Source organism: Parasteatoda tepidariorum, chromosome 2 (assembly GCF_043381705.1).
Source record: "Parasteatoda tepidariorum isolate YZ-2023 chromosome 2, CAS_Ptep_4.0, whole genome shotgun sequence".
Taxonomy (NCBI): Eukaryota; Metazoa; Arthropoda; class Arachnida; order Araneae; family Theridiidae; genus Parasteatoda; species Parasteatoda tepidariorum.
The window spans coordinates 43,724,466-43,751,854 of record NC_092205.1 but is presented as its reverse complement, the minus strand read 5'-3'; the positions used below and the strand labels follow the sequence as shown (position 1 = coordinate 43,751,854).

Below are 27,389 nucleotides of genomic sequence, written 5' to 3'. Positions count from 1 at the left end.
GGTTTAAGGATGACGAAAAATTGATTCAATAAATTTTTTTAACTACTAGTGTAAAATTGTGCACCATAGTAGTATTGCCTTTCCATACACATTTATTATACTTTGTTTACTATATTATTTCCAGAAATTCGAATCCATATCTTAATTTTCGCTGTTTTATTACTTCTTAAATTGTTTTTTTTCTTTATGAATCAAACAAATGTCTATCTCAAACGAAATCCATGGGTTCAGCATTTGACAAATTGTTTTAAAAAATATAAAATGTATTGGTTTTAGTCATGCATTTAAGGAAAGTTTAATTTATGAACACATATGTTACTAAAACGTTGCCTCTACAAAAACTTAACTCATTAATGACTAGTAATTTGGAGGCTCTTTTTGGATGTTCCAACACACACCGAGAATAATTATTAAATTGTAACCACGGCATAAAAGAAAAAAATAGTTAGTGATAATTTTCTAAAATTGAGTATTTAATCAGTCATTAAATGATCAGACGATCATTAAATCAGCTTTTAAAAAAGTTTCATGCAGAAAATTAAATGATTCTTGTAAAAAAATAAACGAAGAATTGAAAACTGGCATTTAATAAATAAACTAGGACGTTTTGGCAATTAAATGGCATTATTTTCCTGCTAAATCCATTGACTAAAATTTTTTTTTGAAATCATCAAATTCAAATAAATAGGAGTAATTCTTTGAGTAGTAATTAAACCGATGGTAAATTTAACGCTTACGATGTCAAAGTCTTATATTTTAAACAGAAGCTGTGATATATATTTTAAAATTAAATGATTTTCCATTTTAACTGTATCCACGCCTATTACCACTTTTTCATTCGGTCAACGAACTTATTATTTGATTATAATTGCATCTTAACATGTAAGTCAATTGTTCCATTGATGCGAATAAGGTAAGGGCGTGTTAGTTTTAGTGAAGAAGGACTTCAGGACCACCACCCTAGTTGGTCAGCGGAAATGAAAACAATTTGAATCCTTAGCGAAAGATGCAGTCTTCCCTAACATTAACGATACTGTACAATTAGGGAAATCGTCATTATTCTTGGGCAAAATAACTGTATTTCTCTAAAGAGAAAAGTATTATCAGACAACATTAAATTGGTTATAATTCGTTAATATATTTATATAAGAGGTGTTCANATGCATTTTATACATTAATAGTAAAATTAATACGTATACAATAGAATTTTATATCTTTATAAATAATTTTTTTTTCAAAATTCAAGGTTTATTATTTAAGTTTAGGTAAAAAATCATTCATAACATTAAAATTAAAAATTTGGTAAATAGATTCAATAAAATACATGCTAATTAGTAAAATTAAGCAAATGATAATCAAATGTATTGATTTACTCTCTATTCCTTTATAGAATTAAAACAAAAAATAATATTTTTTAGTTAATTTTCTGATAACACATATTACAAAATAATTTTTTTTAAAAATATTTATATACATTACATTTGAAAATTGTAGTTTAAAAAAAGCACAGTTAAATTTTTAGGATCATTAAAAACTATATTATTCTAAGATAATTCATTAAAAAAAATTTTTTGCATTATTTTTTGATCGATTTGGGACGTTTTTTATGTTACATCAGAATTCAAAGAAAAGCACTGCGTATGAGGATTTTCCATTCTCTCAGTTTTATATAAAACACGTATTCATTTTATTCAAAATCCATTAATAGAAAATAAAAAAAAGAACTATTTTATAATCTCTTTTATTAATAATATAGGACGCCAATCACTTTCTAAAAATTAGCTCAAATAATTCTATGAAACTGAAAACAATAAATCCTTTTTATTGCTCGAACTTTCTTTTGTGAAATGGGGTAAAGACATTTCAGTATTTGGGCCAGGGAATAATCGAGCAAGATCCACTGGTGAAGTGAAAAGCATATCTATTTTTATAGAACTGTCGAATTTACTTTTGCCGCTGCTGACGCAATCATAGGTAACATCTTGTTATTGGCCTACGGCTGTCCACTGTGTGACTTGCCGTCATGTTGGCGATTGTGTTTGCAACTGACTGGTTTTCCCTGGCGCAACTTTTTTTGCCAATGGCTTCCATTATCCTTCATTTGGCTGCGATGTTTTTACACTTCTCAAAACCATTTTAATAGATATAACTATTGTCATGCACTGTTTTTCCTAGGAAAAGAATGTAGTTAAAATCGTTTATCTCAATGTTTAATTAATTTCATATCACTGTGTTATGCGATTTTTCGTACGTTTGAAATATATTGAGTTTATCATTTAAGCTATGTATTAAAATATTATATTTATTCCCTTTCAGAAATAAAAACGTTCGCAACTATTCTTTTCGGATCCTAAGAAATTTTTAATTACTTAAATTTCATTATTATTAGCCATTTTTACGTTTTTTGCGTAGGTTTAAAACTTTCTTGAAATAACTAATGGGATAAGTATGTTTCATATTCAAATTTTCTAAAGGAAATATCGAAAGTACAGAGTTTGCATTTCGTTTTCTCGTTATAATTTAATATTTTTTTATCCTTACTCATGTTAATTATTAAGATTAATATGAGTTATGATTTTTCTTGAATGATTTGATCTAATTTTAATGCATCGCTCGATTAAAAATGTATTTGATACTATAAATATATATCTGCTGAAAATATTAAAAAAAAATATTTAAAGACACGGCTTAAAATTTTGTTCTACTTTAAATTATTCGGTACAGGTCAGAAACTCCACAACAGATTCTCCATCAGAGTACAAAATGTAGGGTTATTATTTTTCAAATACTATTCCGAAAGAGGGGAAAACTTATTATTGCAGGTTATACCAAGAGCCAAATTAGAAAAAAATAAATAAATTGCAAAAAATTTATTTTGTTTAAGTAAATATTATTGCAATTTTCAATCACTTTAATAAGGTTGAAAACTATTCTCCTCGTTAGAATTAGTTCATATATCATACAAGTTCACATAAATTCCGCTCATAGTCAGTATTTCCATTATTAAATATTAAAAGGTTTTAATCTTCAATTTTTACTAGTTCGTTAGTTTATTTTATATCTAATTTACTAAAAATGAACATTCTGATTTCCAAATAAGTTTCATTTTATTCTTACGTAACTTTACGTTACGTTAACTTATATTTCTTAAGATGAATTTCTTAAGAATGAAAATAATAAAGTAAAGAAATTCGAAATTTATCTTAATATTTTCTTCATAAAATATGTTAAATCAGATAATTTGCACTGTTTACGATTTATTACAGTATAATAACTGCTTACACAGAAAATTCACTATAATAAACATTATTTTATGCAACGCGAAGTTTTAAAACTGATATAAATAAGACGATTTAAAAATTCACAATTTATTAAATTTTCGAAAAATATGAAACGTAATTTAAATGAGACTGTTTGAGTTATAAATTATTCAGTTGAATATGTAAGCTATGCAAAATACTCACTTCTTTAGAAAAAGAAAAAAAAAGTTGTTTTATTATGCATTTTTAAAAATATTCAATATAATTTGAAAAAAGTTTTCTTATTTTGCTTTCCTTAAAAATTATGAGACATGTCATCATTTATTTTTGTTTTCGATGTTTTGTAGTTATAAAAACAAAGCTTATCATTCTAAAAATTTCTACTTATAACTCTAAACATTTTTTTTCTTAACAAAAGAATTTTCTTTTTGTCTTAAATTTCACAAATAATAAACAATTTTTTTTCATCAATCTATTAGATTCTCTACCAAACATAATTCAATTTACATTAAACATTCCCAAGCCATTAATCTTGATTTTATTTATTTATTTTTATTGTCGAAAATATCAACAAAACAGAGATATCATCCCTGTTTCGTTGTTTTTAATTTTTAAAGAAGCCGTTTCGCTTCATTTACTAACGATCGACCTTCTTTGCGTTTTTTCTCTACTTTCTAAGTTTTTTGGAGCATTTTCCTTAAACGCTCTATTTCAGCTCATTTAAACATAATAATTCATCTTTAATTCTTTTTTAGACTTATAATGCCCTAAACATCTTGGAAAGTGATCAATATTTATTGTTTGGCTTTTGTTATCGTTTTTAATTATGAAAAAACACGAACTGCTTAAATGGGACAACGAAATACAGTACATTAATCCTAACACATGTGAAAAAAACTTACGATATTTTGTTTTTATCTATTCATATTATTTTGAACTCAAAAACTTATACACTTGATAAAACATTGACATTATGATTTCATGATTTTAATAAAAACACATGAATGAATTTTTAGTTTCCCATTCTTACTGTGTTTTTCCAAATACACATTTGGAGTTTCGATCCGATTAGTTATGTGAATGATTATTAGAAACCTGTACGTTTATCAGAAACCTTTGAAGAGGATTTCGTATGCCTTTATATTTAATTAAATCAAAAATTCCTCAATCTATTAATATTTAAAACAATCAGAATCCTCTCGAAGGGATTTCTTAGATTTAATGAGATCAGAAAATATTCAAGGGAATTTTGTATACATTCTTATTTAATTAGATCGGAAATATTTCAATGGAATTTCGTATGTATTTATATTTATTTCAATCAGAAAACTTTCGAAGGGATTCTTATAAATTTATATTTAATGCAATTTGAAAACTTTCAACGGAATTTCGCATGCATCCATATTTAATTCAATCAGAAACATTTCAATAGAATTTTTATACATTTAATGAAATCAGAAAACTTTCAAACGAATTTCTTTCACATCCATATTTAATTCATGCAAAATCTTTTCAAGGGAATTTTTTATATATTTATATTTAGTTATATAAGAAACCATTCATGGAATTGCGTATACATTCTTATTTAGTAAAATCTTTCAAGAGAATATTATATGTATTTCTCTTTAATTCAATGAGAAATCTTTCTAGTTATTTTGCTTTAAATAAGTAATTATTAATAAAGATATATAACTTTATACAATATTGCTTTATAAAGAAACCAAAACACTATGAAAGATATTCCCATTGTATTAAAATGAATTTTTAACCAGTACCATTTATTTGTAAGCAAAACCCTTACTTTGCTTTAATTTAACATGTTCTCATTATGTGATATTTTTAAATGTTCAAAACGGAAAAAATGCTAAAAAAGGATTTTTTTACTTTTTAATCGGTTAAAATTAAATATTTGAAGAGAAAAATTTAATAATTTCTGAATATAAGTTGTTACGTTAAGTATGTTTTAAAAAACAATTTATATCAATGATTCATGAAAAATTGTTTTTTTTTTTTGTAGTTGTTGTATAAATTGAATATGTTTTTGCTGAGAAATATTTTAAATTAGGAAAATAGAATATTCCTATAAAACTCTGTATGCTTTCAAGGTAATGTATGTACCTTGTACCGACGCAAAGTTATTATTATAAATGTGTTATACCTTTTACCAGTATTTAAAATTATTCGCTATTTAAGAATTTATTCCAAAGCCTATTTCATGTGACTTATTTAATGCAAAAATAATTTTCAATGAATACGAACATTATTTAAAGAATACTTATATTCATTGTATATAATTTCCAATATTAAGAATTAAAAATTTAAATTGCTTCATTAAGGGATTTTTTTTCAAGTTCAGAAAAATATCATATTTTTATTTGGAAAATAAGAATTTAAATTAATATTTATTAGAAATTTAAACAATAATTTGCCTCACTGCAATTTTAGTTAAAATTGATGCTACAACAAATTATACAAAAGTATGCATCATAATGAATTTCTTTTTTTTTTTTAAGATTCAATCTTTGGTTTCCTTCACTCTTTTTTTTAAAGAAGAGATTTAAATACTCATAATTTAAATACCTTCATCTTCGTATTAAATAGATCATTACATGTTTGGTAAAAATGGGATTCATCGTAATTTACCGAACAAATTAAAATAGTTCGTAAACTAAAGTAAGTTAGTCAAAATAATAGCTAATGTTGAAAAATTTAAAACTACGTTGCGGCTTTTGAGAATAAATTTCAAACTTTAATTGCCATTTTTTATTTTCTATTATTTTTATTACAATAAGCAATACAAATAGTTCATAATTAATTTTTTAATTATAATTTAAAATTATGAATTAAAAAATCTTAATATAAATTTAATCAATTATTAATAATTTTGCCTTTCGTGGACTATTTAACTTTTTAGATGAAATTCCAAACTTAAATTGTTTCAACTCCATGTTAAGTAATGAATAAAATTATATTATTAAATAATTTAAATTTTTTAAACTTTATAAATATCAGAAATCCTTTTTATAAAGAAATTATATTTTTGTTTTGTTTTTTAGACATCAATTCTAGTGTTTACCTGAATATTATTTTTGCCATACATTGCAAAAAATTCGGTATCAAATTACGATAAAAAAGTATCGGAGCTCAGGGTTCCGCTATTCTTTACCTTAAAATCCATTTTTACCGAACCTGTTACGGAATAAAATCTGATAAACCGTACAATAATAATTACCGAAATACAGTACCGTATATACAGTAATAATTACTGCAAAATCACTGAATCACTCCAATTAAATAAATATTACTGTAAAAATTACGATATAATATTTTACAATTAGAATGGATTTTATGGAGGAGATAAACTTAAAGTTAAGGTACTTTATACAGCAATTTGATCCGAAATTTTTTAGAATGTATATTAAATTAGTTTTAGGCATTTAATAATTCTAATAAACACTATAAAGACGGAAAATTAGTATGTACCTATATTGCCCAAAAGCAGTCAAAATGACTGGATTATGGATGCGAAAATTAATTTCTTTAAAATTAATTTTTAAAATTTTTTGTATTATTTACAGTTATATAACAAGTTATTAATAAATATTTACAATAAAAAAAGTTATATATTGTACAAAAAGTCACAAAGTTCTAAAAAATTGTGTTATTGCATGCATCATTGTTTTTCTAATTGAAATTAAAAGCAGTCAAAATGACTTCCTTAGGCAATCTAGTGTTAAAGAACTTATACTAGCATAGAGCATTAATAACTACAAAAATACATTAATGGTTTGCTTTTTTATTTTTACTGTCGAAAAAANGTGACTTTTTGTACAACATATAATTTNGTTGCAAATATAATTTTTTTTATTGTTAATATTTACTAATAACTTGTTATATAACTGTAAATAATATAGAAAAGTTTAAAAATTAATTTTAAAGAAATTTATTTTCGTACTCATAATCAGTCATTTTGACTGCTTTTGGGCAATATAGGTATATACTAATTTTCCGTCTTTCTAGTGTTAATGGTTTGCTTTTTTATTTTTACTGTCGAAAAAAACTGTAATAGCTAAAACATTTTTTTTATGATAAAATATATATTTATAATAATATATGTTGTATAACTGAACCAATTAAATCCCGTTAAACTTAAATAATAATAATAATAATAGCTTTACCATATTTTTAAATTTCAAACAACAATTTTAATGTATTTTATCTATAATATTTGAGGATCTATTAAAATCCTGTGTGTGGATCAATCAGGTGGATAGAAAAGCGGACATAGAATCCCCAGAAAAACCCTCTCATGACCTGGCCCAAATGGAGGGAAAAAATCACTATCTGTGGTGGAACGTGGTATGCCAGTTCCCCATGACGGAGCCTCCCAGGACGTCATCGACCCCGTTCACTATTTTATTTTTATTATTTCATTACCCCGATCTTTCGTTAAGTTTTACTTTACGAAAAGAAAAATTAAGATTATTTATTAACAGGCGCTAATTATATGTTTTATCAATTTTTTGTGAGGTGAGCAACTGTTCAAATTTTCGTTGATGACATTGAAATTTTAAGTTTCCATTTCACTGCAAGTTTAAGAAAAAAAATTTTCCTTAGAGTTCTTAAATATATTTTTTTTGGGGGGGATTTGTATTTGATATTTTAATTTTGATTTTTGGAAATAATTTGTATTTTTTTGAAAGAGAAGTGAAAACTTTTTGGTTAGCTTCTTAATTATTACTTTAAATGCATGTTATTTGATATTATTATTTTTACATATTACATTTTTTACATATTGTTTGGTGTTATTATTTTTTTCAAATAAAAATTCTTTACTAATTTCTAAATTTTTTTTTTTTTTTTTTTTTTTTTTTTTTTTTTTTTTTTTTTTTNTTTTTTTTTTTTTTTTTTTTTTTTTTTTGCGAATTTGATTTGGTGGTATGCTTTTTATATATTGTTCTAAAATTTTGTGCCAAGTTTTCTGATATTTTAGTTATTTTACAAATTATTTATTTACCAAGTTTATTTCGTTTTTTTATCGAAAAATATTCAGCTATACTTTTTATTACTTTTTAATAGAGTTTTTGCGTATGAATATAAAAAATATGGTAAATAGATAAACTAAAAATTAATTTTTAAAAATTAATACATGTAACATTGTTGACACCATTGATGAAATTTAAGATGATTTTTGTAAAATATATGTCGGAAAAATAAATTCCAGGAGCTTTCAAAAACATTCTTTAAACTATCCCTTAAACGGTATTAACAGATTAATACTTGAAATTTAATGCCAACTTTTTACTATTAACAATTAAAATCTTGGCGATATTTACCGCTACTTTGGCGAAGTTAACACTTCGCGCAAGTCTTCCACTTTGTGAAGGCCGTTTTGAGTGATTGCGAATTATTATCGCAGATGATTCTTGGAAAAATGCTTTTTGTTTATTTTTGGAAGTGCTCATCTTTGCATTGAATTTTTCTTCTAATTTTCTTTCGTGCATTTGTCATTTTATTTAACCAAACCTCATAGAATGAATTGTGTTTAGAACGTTTCTTCAGAAATTAACTATTCCACAGCTTGGAATAAAATTGTAAATGAGTTTTCTCATTCGAACTTTTTTATTTTGAACTTTGAACTAATTGCGTGTCAAGGGGTAGTATTTTACAGCTTTATAGGTAAGTCATGTTTTATAATTATATAGTTTCTAGCTACTATTCTAGTATCTAGAAAGCATTCGTAACGATCACGCCTACATTTCTGCATTAGTTAATTCGATTGAAGGTCGCTCTAAGTTTATTTTTATCATCCGCATGTGGTTATCATCAATTGCACACTGAAAAGGGTTGATTTCTCCTCTTTGGAATGTTGCAATCAGTATTTTGTTTGGGTTCTAGCTTCTTTCTTTTTTTGTCACAGTATAAAATGTTATTATGCAAATAATGGTACTTCTATGTTACACTGGATCCCAATATTTATTGGCGGTAAATATATGTTTGAATAAACATAATAGTGTATTATTCAATAAACATAATAGTAATAATAGTATTACCTTTATATAATCGTAGTTATTTCACTGTTTAACTAATTCTTATCGTCATTCATTTCTCAAAATTTATCGCATTAGCAAGAAATAAGCAGAAATGATATATATAAGTACCATTAAGAAGTAAACATATCATGTTTAAAAGTAAATATTTTTAACGAAACATAGATTGATTACCATTCGATACAATTCTTTATATTTTCTTAAATTAGAGAAATATGTCACAAGATTTTTGCAATGTTTCTCATAAATTTCTTTTAATTTTTGAAAGCATCTCTCCTAATAATAAAATGTTTGTTTCATTGGATAGTTTTTCTGCGATAATGTTGATGTAAAAAGTGTGCCTTTTAATGCTTTTCTATTTTAAATTTGTGTAACTTGTTGGCGATTTCATGACTGCCATTTAAAAATAAATATTAGGAAAAATCTATATTAAATGTGATATCTTAAAAAAATACATACTGCAGTTAATTTTAACGTTCCGCACACTTGCAAATTATTTAAAAAAAAAACAGCATCCTTCTCTAAAATGAGTGTATGTTTTTAAAACTAAAACAATTATGTGACAGCAAAATTCTTCGAACAAACATTCCTCCAATTGCAAACTTTTAAAATCGTTTTCAAATTCTGAATTATTTAACTTTTGTTGTTAAATAAGACCCTTTTTAATTATGAAATCATCGTCTGTTAACAACTGTAAAGGTCTGGTTTCTTAGGAACTAAATTTCCTAGATTTCTCTCTGAAAATACTATGGCAAATTTTGCTTAAATTTTACTTCAGAAAAAAAGAAGAATTTTAATAAAACTATTAAACTTTAAATGAATTTGTTATTGTTACTTCAAATTTCTTTTTAAATTTTTTCTCTTGTTTAGATTATGTTTAGCTTTACGAACTTATGCACTTTTTGTTCCTTTAATTTACCGTATTTTCCAACTTTTTCAACTATTAATCTTTTTTTAAGTAAGTAGTAAAATCCTTGGGATTAAATTATATTCATGACATCTTTGAATTTACTAAAAAAGTTTTTTTGTTGCTATTTTTCTTAATATAGTTTTATAGTCACTAGCTATGTACCTTTTTTGAATTTTTTTCTTCTAATAACCCGTATAATCTACTGCTTAACAAAGACCGTTAGTACTGTCAGTAGATGAGCGTTCACCATGCAGATTTTTTGTTTGCTTTTGGTGTAATTTTTTTATAATGTTTGTTAATATATTTTTGATGTATTTTTTGTTTTTCTTTACAAACTTAAGTTGCAGTTTAAGACTGCCTTTTTTCTAATAACTCTCAACTCGAGTACGAATGAACTTTCACAATGAACTTTCGTTTTTTCAAGGATTACCGCAAGCAAGTTCATATATATATATATATATATATATATAGACATTATAGATTAACTAAAAAAATATTCTTTATCATTATTTATTAAATGTTAGATAATAGTTTAACGTAAATGTAGGCGTCGTACATTTATAAATATTGATTACATCTTCCGTTATCTTCCAGTGATCATGAATATTAAAGAAAATTTGTTTTAACAATGAGAAAATGTTTGATACTCGGATAATCGCAACAATTTGCGTTGATACCACCAGACTGAGATAATTTTGACATAAATGCATAACAATATATCTATCAGAAACAAGTATTCGTAAAACAAAATTTTCCTTATAGACATTTTCCCTGAGTAAATTACAATTCAATGTTAATTTTTTTATCAAATTATTTATCAAATTCATTTCATTTTAGTATCAAACGTACTTCAACATTTAAAGCAATGCAATAAAAATTATAACGTTTTCTATGTAAAATAAAGAACACATCTTAAGCAGAAATAATTTCAACAATAAAAGGAAAAAATGCAAATTTATTTTGTATATAATTTTTCTGTATGAGAAAATTTTTTTTATTGTATAATTTACCCAGAAAATGTTTCTATTTATCCTCCCATCTGGAAAAAGTTTAAAATATATTTGTATTATGTTAAATATAGATTTGTATAAATATTTGTTATCGATCTAACTTAACATTATTAATAAATAATAATAATTCTTTTGATTGTTTATCCATTTTTGGTATAAACATTTGCATAACTGATCTTGTATTAAAATAATCAAATTGATTTTGGGATAAAACCATACTGTAATTTTTGAAACAGTTACTCGTAAAAAGTAGTAAGCCACGCCCTAGTTTTTTTTAAATATTTTTGAACACTTGTGTGATAGTAAAAGTTATGTCGTCATAATATGTAAACAAATATTGTACTTTTCCTTATTATTTTTTTGCGATCGTGGACCGAGGGTAAGAAAGTAATTTTTAAAAAACAAATTAATGTCATTACAGCGCTATTTTATATCCCTTTATATTATGATATTGAAGAAAAAACATGCAACCAAAATATGTACAAAAAAAAGTTTACTTATCCATATCTAAACTGAATTAAGTTGATACTCGTTATCGTATAGGCACTCGCATAAACATTGAAAACCTTGAAGGCAAAAATCCTTGAAGAAATGAGGCTCAATATTCAAAACCGGCATGGCTAGTATTTTTATATTACTACATTACCTGCCAACCTTTGCAAGTATAGCCATGAATTAATTAGAAATAAATGTAGACCTTCGATAATAATTAGCAGAAATTTTTAGATCTGTAACATTAACAATAACTTTTGAGTTTTAATTACCAGTTAGCGTAAACTTGCAAATTTCGATAAAAGTTTTTCTCTATTAAAATTAAGAAAATAGAATGCTTGGCAGTGCTTTGTAAGCAATGATTAGTTATGTTCTTTTTTTTAAAATTATGCGTAATATTCCAATAAGTTTCCAATAAATGTATCATTTTATTGCTTTGAATTATTAGTTTAAATACAAATTTGAAATAAATATTTGTTTTGTTGTATATTGTCAAAATCTGGCATCGTCTACATTTTAGATTTAAAATTTGATCATGCGATAATTATCATTTTCTTATGTACATAGTTAATTTTTAATTGAATGCGGAATATTAAAATAATTTTTTTTAAATTTCAACACAGAGATTAAAATTTAATATTTAAAAAAAATTGTTTTAAGGGCCTCTTTTATTTTGACTACTCTGTATATATCCATAGCGGAAGGGAAGATTTTAGGAATCGATAAAAGCTACGACAGCAATAGTTATTTTTTTTAATTATAACACATTTAATTTTTGAAAACGTTCTTAAGGTAGTTATTTTTGGAGATAAAGATATATAATTGTAAAATATACATAATTGTAATATTTAATACTATAAAAAAATTTCTGTGTTAATGGATATGCTACCGGCAAAGTATGAAATCCGGCATTATATAGAATGCCTACGCATTCTATATAATGCCTAAAACTAGCCGGCAAATTATGAAATGATTTATATTTCTCACTTTGTCTAGACATTCTATAGAATGCGAAATGAGAAACCGGCAAAAGTATGAAATAAACGTCCTGATGAGGTTATTATGTAAATGATGTGCATGTTACTGTGAATGACCGAAATCGGTGGTTGTTGACTTTCACCGGTGAATGTTGACAATCACATAGTCGCTTTGGTGAATGTCCGAAATATTTATTACATCCGATTTGATATTAATTTATTCGTGGATATAATTACATTTATTCGATATTTTGATGCTTACTGACGAGAGATTAGAAGAAACATCAGGGTAGGGTATACCGGGCAAATGTATATCGGGCAATGGCACTGAACCTTAAAAAAACATCAGTGTAGGGTACACTGGGCAGTGGCACTTAACTAGGCCTAGTATATATTTCGGACATTTACCAAAGGTCTAGTCATACTAGGTCTAGTTAAGTGCCAAAGCCCGGTATACATTTGCCCGGTATATCCTACACTGATGTTTTTTTAAGGTTCAGTGCCACTGCCCGGTATACATTATGCACTATATATTCAAAACTGTTAACTTACACTCTATATTTTCTCGTAAACATCCAAATAAATGTCATTTCGCTCATTATTAAAAAGAACTACGGATATAGAGGCTTCCTTTATTTTTAAGTACCGTTTAGTGTTAGAAAAAACCACGTTAATTAAGGATTTTTTTACCATTTAGTGTTAGAAAAAACCATGTTAATTAATGCTTTTTTTTGTTAATTTGTTTCTTCAAATAATCAGTTAGAGCCGTGATGTATCAGGGGATAAAGCGTTCCCCTTCCAATGAGATGAACCGGGCTTGAATCCCAGCGATGGCTGGTCGATACGAATTCCGACCACAGTGCTGACGCAAAATATCCACAGTGGTTGACGGATCATGGGTCAGAGTCGCCTTGCCGTCAGGCTAACCATTGGAGGTTTTCGTGGTTTTCCTCTCCATGTAACGCAACTGCGGTTTAGTTCCATCAAAAAGTCCTCCACTAAGACAGATTTCTCCCAACCGAGGAGTTCCTTTGTGTCCTGGATTGGGTTCAAAAATACAAGGCTACGGAGAGTCGTAAACCCCGCCGTCTGCTCAACGACGGTTATAAAATCTATATATGTATTTCTCTTACATGACGACAAAAAAAAGCCTCATTACAACTCCCCGAATGGCAAAGGTAGAAAATCGATCGCCGCTAAAAATGTCACATGCCAAATCTAGCCGAGGTAGCTCAACATATAGCGCTTTTAAAAACGGAAACTGGGATAACCAGAGAGAGCATTCTCACCTCTCTGCGGCTATCTCATACTATTAAGCTAGGCAGAAGTGAGTAGTCTTTGTCGATAGATCTATATTTTGTCGAAAGCGCTTTTTTTCACGAATTTATATATTGCAATTTTTAATAGACTTAATTATAGCCAAAATTTTAACCTTTTTAAAGAGACATCAGTTTTAGAAATTTTATCTTAAGATTTTATACTATAGCACTTTTCTAATAGGTTTAACGAATTACATGTCATTTATTTGAATTCAAATTTATTTTAATGGCTTAGTATTTACTAAAACGATGTAATTTTTTTTTTAAAAAAAGTTGTTATATGGATTTGAATGATTGTTTTGAATTCTTAGAATTTTGTGCATTTGCAATGTACCTAAGTTAGTGGCGAGCGAAGCGAGCTTNTATATTTCTCTTACACGGCGACAAAAAAAGCCTCATTACAACTCCCCGAATGGCAAAGCTAGAAAATCGATCGCCGCTAAAAATGTCACATGCCAAATCTAGCCGAGGTGGTTCAACATACAGCGCTTTTAAAAACGGAAACTGAAATAACCGGAGAGAGCATTCTCACCTCTCTGCGTCAATCTCATACTATTAAGCTAGGCAGAAGTGAGTAGTCTTTGTCGATAGATCTCTATTTTGTAGAAAGCGCTTTTTTTCACGAATTTATATATCACAATTTTTAATAGACTTAATTATAGCCAAAATTTTAACCTTTCTAAAGAGACATCAGCTTTAGAAATTTTATCTTAAGATTTTATACTATAGCACTTTTCTAATACGTTTAACGAATTACATGTCATTTATTTGAATTCAAATTTATTTTAATGACTTAGTATTTACTAAAACGATGTAATTTTTTTTTTAAAAAAAGTTTTTATATGGATTTGAATGATTGTTTTGAATTCTTAGAATTTTGTGCATTTGCAATGTACCTAAGTTAGTGGCGAGCGAAACGAGCTTGGTTTGCGAAGCACACCGTATATGATTGCTTAGCAATTTTCGGGAGTTGGCGAGGGTTAGCGAGCAGGGGGCGCAGCCCACTAGTTAATAAAATAATCATTTAAACTGATTTCTTGAAAGTTTCAGCATTCACCTTGTATTATTTAACACCAAGAAAATCCGTTTAAATTTTCTTAAATTGTGTTTTAACGTGTATGTGCTTTATTCAGATTTAGCACAATGTATGAATGTAAACTTGTTTCCAAGGCTCTCTTTTCACGAAAGTTTTTTTTTTTTTTTTTGCTGAGTTAAAGTGACGTCTGTCCTTCAATGTGACTTATGTATAAAAGTTCCCCGTGGCAGGTGATTATTAGTTCACAGTATGACTATATGTACTTTGCTATATTGTATTCATATTTAACTAAGGATTTCTGCGACGTTTCAATCTAATGAAAATTAATTACTCATTGAAAAAAGTCATTCCATTGATCACAATTTTTAATGACTTCATAATTTCTGACCTAAAATTAATCTATTCAATATTAAAGCAAAGGCAGTTCTTCGCTTTGATGCGGCATCTAATATAAAAATACTAAATTTCCCCACAGTTTATGAATGTCATATTATTCTTTTGATTTGAAAGGCTTTAGCACAATTTTTTTTCTATAATTTTTTATATTTTTTATTTAGAACATGATGCCTTTATTTATATTATTTGATTTTAAAATTATAAACTATCTTGCGAGAGATCAGAACAAAAATATCTATTCAGCATATGCTTAATGCTTGGCGTTTCAACAAACGTGAGCATCTTAGTCCTATTTAATTTCCCAATGAATATGTATAATATGTTTTCTAATATGCATAATCTATTTTGTTTAATCACTCTTTGATATTTAAATTTAGCCGTTTACATTGTAAATTTATAAAAATCTAGTTTCAATTATTCAGAATAATTTGTTCATTTCTAGAGTTACTATAGAAAAAATTTAGATCGGTTAACAAACACTTTCCGAAAATCATTATTTTAAATTATAACTTAATTAAAGATTTATTAATTTTGTGTTTTTTTCTCAATAACAGAATCTTATTTTCTGATACTCAGCAAAACGGTGAAGGAAATAGTCCTTTTTTATGGTTATTTTAGATTTAAAAAGTTATGAATAAATTTCTCACATTAAAAAAACAGGAAAAAATTTAGACAAAAAGTTTGAATCAGCTGTATTTTCACAAATTCATGAAATGATTAGTAGATTTTTCACAATTTTGTAAAAACGTACCTTTCACTAAAGTTTGGAATAAGGAAAACATATAAGCATTCAGACGGAATTTTCAAAGCATTTTGATGGTTTCGATTAAAAGATTAAAATTTGTTTTTCGTTAACGAATTTATTTTTATCTGAATTCCGAAACTATTTTTTAGAACAACAAAAATTAAGAACGACAGCTACAAAATTTTTAGAACATTTTCTTCCCCCGGCATCCATGAAATAACCACCACATATTACCAAACATGCAAATGCTTTTAAAATTTAATTTGTAATAATATTTTTATTCAAGAAAATACCTAAAAATTAAAAATTTTGTAAAATTATTTACTATTTTAGAACTAGTGTGTCCAAATATTATAGTTTAAAATCAATGTTCAGTGAGTTTAATCTTCTTGCATTTCAGAATTATTTCTATAATATTTACGAAATCATTTTAAATTATTGATTACGCTGAGAAAAATATGGTCAAAATTACCAGAATAAGATAAAATTTAACGTGTTTCTGGCTGTATGGGAACACCAAAACAAGCTCGTTTACCTGAGCTACAAGTTTTACCTGAGCGCTGTGGTAATTTTGTTAAAATTAAAAATAAAATATGGCTATGTAATCTGTGATAAAATTTTGATTAACGTGGTAAAGTTTGGTAGTTTTATCATGATACCTGAGAGAATCGCAAAATATTATTCGATTAATTTCATTCTTTAGTTTTCTTAAATGCGTGGTAATAAGAGCTACATTTTTGAAAACCAGAACTTCCGTTAAGCCATTACCATATGAAATAAAAAAATACTAAATGAATGGTTTAAATGCAGTAAATTCTGGTTTTATTAACCGGAATTATAGTTTTTTTTTAAAAAAAGAAATGTCATTACTAGACAGTATTATTATTCCAGAATTTTTCTCTCCGTATAGAATTTACAGAATACTTTTATATCAATAAAATAAAGTAAGTACGCGTTTTACATACACTGCTTATCTAGCTAGTCTTTTGTTCTGTTGAATATCACGATGAGATAATATTTTTAGATATTCATATCTATTGCGCTCGAAAAAAATCTTCTAAGCTGAAACAGCTGAGAAATTTCATTACTGAAACACTTACACTTTAAGGCTGCTGATGACTACTGGATAAAATGTTCAATTTTTGTGTAAAATTGTTTAAATATTTATATGTACTAGTTGAAATGTAATAAATTATACCAATTGAAAATGATTTTAAAGATGTATTTTTTGAAAAAATTGATAATAATGCATTGTTTTCATTTAAAGTGTGCTGAATTATAATAAGGTTTAAATTTTCTGTGCTAAGTTAAACCAATACCGTGCTAAGTTGAACCGAATTATCGTACTTCTAAAACTTGTCGTACTTAGTCGAAACTATGGTTCAACTTGATTGGAAACATAGTTCAATTTAAGACCTTAGTTTGGGATGCAGCAGATTTGATTGGTATTTATGGTTCAAGATATAGATAATATGGTTAAATATTAACTGATTTTCACTAAAAGTGTAGTTAAAAAGTTTGCTAATTTTGCTAGACCTTACGTGACATGAAATTAATTTATTTTTTAATAACTTGCAATTAACTCCATGTTTGATAACTAGCAAACAACTTAAAATCAACTCAAATTGTAACAATGTCTAATGCTTGAAAAAATAACATAGTATGCTTGATCTTTTTGCGATAACGAAATGCGAAATATTTTTTATTAACCAATGCGAATAATTCATTTTTGAAATTTTTCTCCTGAGGGAGCAAATTGAAATTCTTGGATGATTTTCAAGAATAGGATTGAGTGCATTGAAAGAATTACGGCACAAAGTACCGGCATTTTGGGGGCATCATTCGTAAAATCCATTTTTTCCGTAAAATTCATTTTTACAGTAAAATATTATATCGTAATTTTTAAAGTAATGTTTATGTAATTAGAGCGATTCAGTGATTTTACTATAACTATAACTGTAAAAATTACGGTATATGATATTTTTTGTTACGTAACTTATTCCGGTAAAAATGGATTTTAGGGTAAAAAGTACCGGCACCCTGAGTTCCAGTACTTTTTGCAGTAATTCAATCTGAAATGTTTTACAGTGTAATGGTTCAAGTGTTATAAGAGGTATATAAACATGCACGCCAACAAACATTCGTGTTTTTAGTATTATACGTAAACGAAATGCATTGTTTCTATCTTTCGTAGCTATGTAAATTAATGAATAATTTTAATTATATTTTCATTCACAATTTTCTCTATTAATTAATTAGATAATATAAATTTAATAAAAAAAAAGAAAGAAAATTTCAGAAAAGCCATGCACATCTTAAAATGCAAAAAAATTGTTGCAGATAATAAATTCCAGTTCCATAAATAGTAAATGTTAGTTCGATAATTAGAAGTAAGAAAAAAAATTTTATATTAAAGATGTTTAGCATTTTAATAATTTAAATTCTTACAACCTGTTTGAATAAAACAGATTGAAATAATTGTAATAAATATTTAGGAAAGTAATTTGTAGTACAATATACTTAACGAACCAGTCAAAGGAATGTTAGAAAGCTATTACTAATAAGCTATGCTTATAGATGAGTTATTATAAATAATGACAATGACTTAAGTTACAGAAAAAAAAGCATTCAAACTAAACAAACAACCCCTCTACGATGTAATTCCAACATTATTATAACTGTGCGATTTGTTCCTGTTTAGAAAGCGAATTGGATTTCCTTTTTTAATCTCATCAGCCGTTAATGCATTGTATTTGCTTAATGATGAAAAAATAAAATTTTACTTATGTTCAATTAGTCATTCAATGTTTAAATAATTCTGTTAAATGAAGCATGACTCTCTGAGATTTCCGTCACGTGATTTTCGGAAGGAAGTTTGAGGAAGGAAATGTGGAAAAAGGAAACAGGGCTTCTTCACCCGGGAAATACGAAGTGTATCTCCTTCTAACTGGTAACCGTTTTTGTCATAATTCAGTTGGGAAATGCTGATGAATATACTCTTACTCTATAAATTTTTTTACATATAGTTTACTTAAAATTCACTAATTAAAGATTAAAAATGATGCTGTTTTAGAAATCGTTCTTTAAAATTCTTTTGCTCCACAAAATTTATCCCCAAGCTCCTTTTCTGACTGGCAGCCGTTTTTGTCATAATTCAATTGGTAAATGGCGATGAATATATTCTTATTCTATATTTCTTTTACATATAGTTTGCTAAAAATTTACTAATTGAAGATTCAAAATGATGCTGGTTTAGAAATCGTTCTTTAAAATTCTTTTGCTCCACAAAATTTATCCCCAAGCTCCTTTTCTGACTGGCAGCCGTTTTTATCATAGTTCAGTTGGTAAATGGCGATGAATATACTCTCATTTGATAATTTTTTTTCAAATATAGTTTATCAAAAGTTTACAAATAAAAATTTTAAAATTATGCTGTTTTAGAAATAGTTCTTTAAATTTATTTTGCCTTACAAAGTTTATCCTCGAAGTTGCTTTCTGCGCAGAGAAAAATATTCTGGTAAAATTACTTTCACCATAGGGTAATGACATTTCTGGTAAAAGAAAACGTATTCTGATTTACAAAACTAAAATATACGGTATTGAAATCATTTATTTAAATATTTTTCCGTTCGTATGGTAACGGTTTACGGGAAATTCTGGTTTTCAAAATTATAGTTCGTGTTTACCCCACATTTGGAAAAAAGTACAAAACTGAATTTAACGGAATAAATAATTTTTAAGCCATGATCTAAGTTATCGTGATAAAATTACCAAATTTTACCTCGTTTACCAAGTTTTATTACATACTATAAAAACATATTTTATTGCTAATTTTACTAAATTCATTACCAAAGGGTTTCAAAAAAATTACCGTGCTTTTTGGTGTTCCCAGAGAGCCGGAAACATGGCAAAATTTACGGATCCCGAATTTACGGATCCCGAATTAAAATTTACGGCAAAATCGGGATACCATATCCCGATATTTTTTACCATACTTTTTTTCTCAGTGTGACTGGTAACTGTTTTTACCATAACTCACTTTGAAAATGACGATAAATATTCTCCTGCTTGATATTTCTTCTTTTTTTTCGTTAGAAAGTAGTTTACCTGAATTTCTTACATTAAAATTGCAAAATAATGCTGTTTTATAAATAGTTCATTTTATTTATAATTCGAAACTTATTTCTGAACAATAAGTTTATTTTTATCAAGTGTAAACAACTTATCTATCATAGTAATTAATAAGTCTTATAGTAATTAATATGTCTTATAATAATTGGTTTACGAAATACTATTAGAATTTACATCAGTGTCATTTAAATGGAAAAATAATATAAGTAATTTTTGTTCATTCCCATTTTGACAATATTGATAGCTGCAGTGATTGTTGTTCCTTAACAGAAGAGCTATTCACGCGACTTAGTTTTGTTACTTTTATTCCACATGTTATGTTTGCTATACGGTAAACAACTAGCAAAAAAAAGTTATTTTGTCAGCTGTGAATGTTAAATAAAATTCTTCTTGAATTTATGACTAATATACACATAGATACTGCATTCACTTTTGTTCAATGAACCTAACTAGAACCGTCGTGGCGACAGAGCGCTTGCCTTCCGATGAGGTAAATCAGGTTCAAATCCCTGCGATGGCTGGTCGATACGAATTCCCGAACACCCTGCTAGCACCGATCACAGTGCTGACGTAAAATATCCTCAGTGGTAGATGGATCATGGGTTAGAGTTCCCTTGCAGTCCGATTAACGGTGCGAGGTTTTCATCTCCATTTGAAGCCAAATGTGGGTTAGTTCCATTCAAAAATGGCCCGCAATGGCTAGTTTGTCCCAAAGCTTGATCTAGAAGTCCCCTTGTCTTCTAGGTCCAAAATTGCAAGACTGCGGAGTTAAAAATTTGCAGTCGTAAACTTAAAAATTAGTCGGCTGTTAAACAACAGATGTAAAATAAAGAATTAACATAATTAATCATTTAAAGTTTGAAAAAAACATTGTATCTGTATTTTTAAATAACTAATGTTAATTTCGAATTAAGAAATATTTTTACAAAAATTTCAAATTCACCGAATATATGTATTTTTACTTAAACATCATAAAATTAAATTTGTAATTAGCATTTATGCTTTATTTTAAAACTAATTTCGCATCATAAGAGTTTTTACTAAAACTGTTGCGTACTCTGAATTTTATTGTTTATATGTTAAAATTTGACTTACAATAAAACTAAATAAAGAATTTCTATTAAAAAAGAAGACTAATTACTTTTTTTTACTACAACTCTCTTTTTGTAAATTATGAAAATTTTTATGATCCTGACATTGTCTTATGCTTTAGCTTACTTTATTAATACCTGATTGCTTAATCTTCTCTGGAATTATGCTTTGCTTTTGTATTAAGTAAACACCATAGTGCATATAATAACTTAGCTGATATTGGTATTTAATAAAGATAAAAAAAGAAAACGAATTCCTTTGCAAGTTAAATAGTATCTATCGAAACTTCAAAAATGTTTCCAACTTTTAATATCTTATCTCTCCTGACATGCAAATGATATTCCATCCAACCGTTGTTTAAATTTTATTTCTTTTCGTACATTCTTTATCGGTGTTAGCATTTACACCCTAAGATTCAGACACTGATCTTCACAGTTGTTAAGAAGAAGAGAACGAAGGAAATAGGGTCAAGGCCAAGTGTATATACATGCAAGCGGTTTGCAATCTTAAGCCTTCATCTCCATCATTTACTCTCTCTGTCCACTCCCTCTAAAACTTCTACTCTGTCAATCTCTCTTATTTTTATATGTATTCGCTCGTTAACGCCGATTTCGTTACAGAAACGTCATGTCTTCTATCACGTCAAAAATTTTATTAACGTTCTTGTAGGCTTGTATTTTTTATCATTCTATTAATGAATATATTTCAATAAAACATCATGTGTTGCATGTCGTCGAAACACATAATGTAGGTAGTAAGAAATAAATGTAGGGCCCGCGCTGAGCATTCGCCAACTCGCCAAATGCGATAAAATGGTAAATTTGGCGAATAAAGTTTTGTTTTGGTTGAAAGTATTGGCGAATGATTTTTTTCCATTGTAAAGGAAAATATAGAATTCGATACTCAAAATTACGTCAAAATGAAATTTTCTACACAAATCAATATTTTTTATTCGATTAAATTATTTTTCGTTAGATGAGCTGCATAACCAATTTGAATTGGGTCCAAATAATATAAGCCTGAAACAAGTTATCGTAAAATAGTTTTCTATGGGAAAAAATTAATCATAAATAGTTGTTAAAATTTGCATTTGGCGAAGATATTCGAAAATTAGCAAATATTTTTGATATTTGGCTAATTTATTGGTTTAAAATTTCAAATCCTTAGCGCAGGCCCTAAAATGGATAGAGAAAACATGTATAATTTATACAGCAGTTAATTTTTCATCCAGAAAGCAATGGTTTTCTTTTCAAAATTTTAAGGCAATATAGTGATTGATTTTTATACATAACTGCGTAAAGAAATAAATCGCATTGGAAAATTTCCTTTATTGCACCAAAATCGTTGCCAAGTGTTAAAGACAAACGGGCTATGGCAGGCAAGATACAAAAAAAAAAAAAAAAAAAAAAAAAAAAAAAAAAAAAAAAAAAAAAAAAAAAAAAAANAAAAAAAAATTAAAAAATAACACTTACCCGGTAAAACTTGAAAGAATAAACTTATATTCACCCAAGTCAAATCACTATATGTTTCTGTCAAAATTTTATTGAAAATACAAGAATCTGAATCAGACAATTGTATTTGCCACCTTGGAGATTTCAGTTGGTATTTTCTATATCGAACAATTTCAAATATAGAAATGATTCTAATAACTTCATTCTAATAAAAGCAATCTAGGAGAAAAATGGTAATCGGTTATTCGTATAATGATCCCGAATCGCACCAACAACAGTGGTAACCAAAACCATTCTCAGTGATATAAGATTGCAACAATAGTACCATGCATGATAATCGTGGGTGGATTTTGTGGTTTCTATCTTCATCTATGGTGAATTATTAACTTCCAAATTACAAATTTAAGTTCAAATATCAGGATTTTCACTTATGATGAGTGGCTCTGATATTCAATTCTTATCGGTAAAAATAAACTAAAATATAAGCATTATATTTAAAAAAAATCCTAAACATAATTTGAATTTTTTTATAGCTTCTAAGTAACTAAAAAATTAGCTCGGCTATGTTTATATAATACGAATATGCAAAATTCTTTAATATAAAATAGCTTTTATATTTCAAAACCTCTGTCAAAACATGTTATTTCTCAATTCGCTGATATAGTTTACATTACATTTATGAGCTTTTGCAGCATATAATACACTGTAAAAAAAATTTTGTGTATTTTAACACCCAAAAAGGTGGCACCTTTACATCGTACCAAGGGCTGTTCCATTCGTAGGGAAACACCAAGAATGTTCCTTTACACTACTTGGTCTAAAACATCTGCTATTATTTTTAGTATTCAGTAGCACTAATATTTAAAATTACAGCAAGACAAGATACACATAAAAGCAAGTAAAGTTATTTTTACGAATCAATATGAAGTAAGAATGATTAATATTAGAGACACTTACATACACTAATTCTTAAAATAGTATGAGTTTGTAAATCAAACAACGCGTAGCGCAACGAGAATATTTTAGACGAATTCGAACTTGGCTTTATAGGAAATAGCGGATAAAAATTATACGTTATTAAATTATTTAATACAGTTTACAGAAACACAAAAATTAAATGCAAATATACTTATAGCACAACTAAAAATATAGATACATATTTTAAAGGCGAACTTTAGCTTCTGTGGAAAATAAGAAAAATTGAAGACAACAACGAACTTCACGTCATTGTAAACAATTTCAGATGTATCAAAAACGTGCGTTTGGGGACGAAAATTTTTCACGTATGGTATAAAGGCGATCTTACTGCAAACGTTTCGCATTTTAGGTGTTGAAAGCTTTTAAACACACTTGAAATTGCATATGAACTCTCGATTTGAATAATATTATTCCCTCACAAAATTTTCTGGGTTATTCAACATCATATTAGAAGAGATATTTTTATCATGGATAAAGCGCAGTGTACTGCTCTAAAAGCTCATTACATTACAGAGCTCATTTAAAATTCACAAATATAATTTTTATGGCGATCTCCTATGTGTATGATTAGTAATTTATACTGAATTTAGCCTAAACGGAAGGCAAGACAACTTAAATATCAAAGGATTATTAAGTCGTTTACCATTAGAAATGCCTTTTAAAGTCTTTTAAAGGGCATTGAATGCATATTTTATTTCGAAATATTGCTAAATTTAAAATATTAAGGATTTGAAATATTCTCTTTATTTTTGCAAACTGCATTCGTGAAGAAGAGTAAAGAAAATCGCTTTTCGCGTGTAAGTAGAAAAGAGAGAGTAGGTATTTTAATGAAAGTCTAATTTATAGTAGAATAGAACAATTTTTCCAGGACTTCAAGGTTTTGAAATAAAAATTAAACCTCATTAAAATTGAATAAAAACATCAAATCTTATCTTAATAAGAAGATAACATAAATATTATCTCCTTTACTAGTGTTTTTATTACCCAACGCCTAGTAAAAGCATATTTATATACGCAATAGAACTTATGTATTTTACATCAGCTGAACAAAAATCAAATGATTCTTCTGTAACGAAACTTTTTAGCTCTATATCTTTAATTTATTTTTTGACTAACTGCTGTTTTTTTTAACATAACATTTTAGTTTTTTAACTTTAATTTAATTTTTGACAAACTGTTGTTTTTTTTTTTAAAATATAACATTTTAGTGATATATCTTTAATTTAATTTTTGACTAACTGCAGTTTTTTTTAACATAGCATAACATTTTAGAAAATATATAGATATTTTTAAAAATATATAAAATTTTTGGCAAGTTATTTTTAATAAATTTTATTGACAATAAAATTTTGACAATTTTTTTTCAAACTTTATTGAAAAAATTTCAAATACATCTTTAAATGAAAATCATTTTTTAAGAAAAAGTTTTGGTTGTTATCACAAATAAAATTTACGGGAATTTAATTTTTTAAAATATTTAATTTTTTAAAAAGATCATTTAAAAATTAAAATTTTATTTTTTAACAAAAATTTCAAATGCATCAGTTAATAAAAAAGATTTGTTAATCTTGTTTTTAGAAAATAAACATGTATCATAACAGAAAGAAAAATTTGCGCTAATGAAATGAATCTTAGTTAATTTTAAATAAACTAGAACACATTTTTCTTTTAAAAAAAGGGGGAATTTTCACTTTTCTAAAATTAGATTCATGTTTTACGAACCAAATCCGCATTTATGTCCTAAATTTGTGAAGGAGTTGGGAATCTAGAGCATATCGGTTGTATTGGGGTCATATCTTCACTGTCTTCTTTACTTTTCGCTATCGATAGGATAAATAATTACCTCATTACATACGAAAATCATCCATCAATCCACCCATGAATCTTTCGAGTCTTAAAATACAGAAAACAAAGCTAGAAAATAATAGAGAAAACATATGGAAAATAAAGCTTCTGCAAATTTCTATATGAATTTAGTAAAATTTACAGATTAATAATTTAACTCATTATTTATTAATATGCTATTGCTTTAGATTTATATTGTAAAAAACTGTTTGCTTTTCAGAGAAAAATATTATTTTGTTGAATTTTCTCGTTAAATAAAGATCTTCATTTATGCATTCAAAATTAGAAAAGGAAAATCAAACCGTTTTTAAATATAACATAACAATCCACTGTTTTCTATATTTTTATTATTCTCATCTTGTAATAAAAGAAATCAAAAATCCTTCAAAGTTTATATTATTCAGCAATTAAATTATATATTGGAAAATACTGAAAAGAAACAATTCAATTATCAATTATCCACACAAAAATCGGAAGAAAAACCGCATTTTTGAATGAATTTAAACTGATTCGTAACCCTAACACTTTTGATATTTATCTGTTTCTAGTATTTTTTATCTCTTTCATGTGATACGAAAAACAGAAACTTAAAAACCAAAGTAAATGTTAAGCAATAAATATTAAGAAGTACTGAAAATAAACTATTTAGTTATCAATTATCCACACAAAAATAAAAAGGAAAATTTAAATTTTGAATTTCAACTGATTTGCAAAAGTACCCTTAGCACTTTTGGTACTCTATTTTTTATACTTTTTACCTCTTTCATCTGATAAGAAATAATATAGATTAAAAGCATTCAAAGTATACGTTATGATATAAATATTAAAACATCCTGAAAAAAACAATTCAAGTATCTATTTTCCATGCAAAAAAGATGAACAAATTCAAACAGATTTTCAAAAGTAACTGTAACATCATTAATACTTGTATGTTTCCAATATTTTTAAAAATTAATCGAATCATATATTACGCAATGAATACAGGGCTGCCAACGTTTTTTCCTAGAGGTAGCTAAATTATTAACTCGTGATTCTTCGTTTTTCAAATTCGATTTAAAATTATTGTCACACCATTATCTGTTAATGACTCTACAGTTCTTAGGAAACGCCACTTTCTATCAGCTCTCTTATGATGAGGTTTTTAAAATGTTGGCAAAATTGCCAAAAACATAGAAAGCTTTAGTTTCTAATTGTCTGCCACACTTTAAAGAATTTGCAAAAAACGTTGTAGTTGGCGGCAGCCCTGTAAATATTTGAAAGTACTGAAAAAGAGTATATTATACTTATTGAAGATTAGGGATGCTTGTATAGTGATTTGGCCGAATACCGAATATTTGGCGACCGAAAAGCAAAATATATATTTTTTAAAAGTTCAGTAATAAATGTTACAAATTATAAATAAATAAGTTTGATTATTGAAAAATAATCAAAATTTAGCTTTATTATTGTTTTGGGGAAAGGGAAAAAAATTGTTATTGAAATATGAGATAATAAAGATAATTAGACATTAAGATAATTCGGTATGTGATAACAAATATGTGTAAAAAATATTTCTAATAATGTATTGATTATAGAATAATCTAAAATTGTAAAGTAAGAAATACGATTTTAGATTATTCTTTATTAAATCTATTCTAATTCCACCCCCAAATGAAATATCGAAAAATATTTTTCAGGAAAATACTTAGCCGCATATT

The 27,389-nt window shown here is 26.8% G+C and overlaps 1 protein-coding gene across 7 annotated transcripts in view; it reads left to right on the top strand.

Annotated features, from left to right (window-relative positions):
- Positions 1-27,389, top strand: part of LOC107454941 (ETS homologous factor) — a 149,936-nt gene that overhangs the window by 55,008 nt on the left and 67,539 nt on the right. The window contains exon 1 of one of the 7 annotated variants that reach the window (XM_071177513.1): positions 8,642-8,939. The exons of 3 other annotated variants lie outside the window; for them this stretch is intronic. The gene's annotated coding sequence lies outside the window, so the exon portion shown is untranslated. Of the gene's footprint in view, positions 1-8,641; positions 8,940-9,115; positions 9,246-27,389 lie in introns of those variants that run through there. 3 more of the 7 variants (XM_016072302.3, XM_071177512.1, XM_016072303.3) reach the window with 3 other exon arrangements.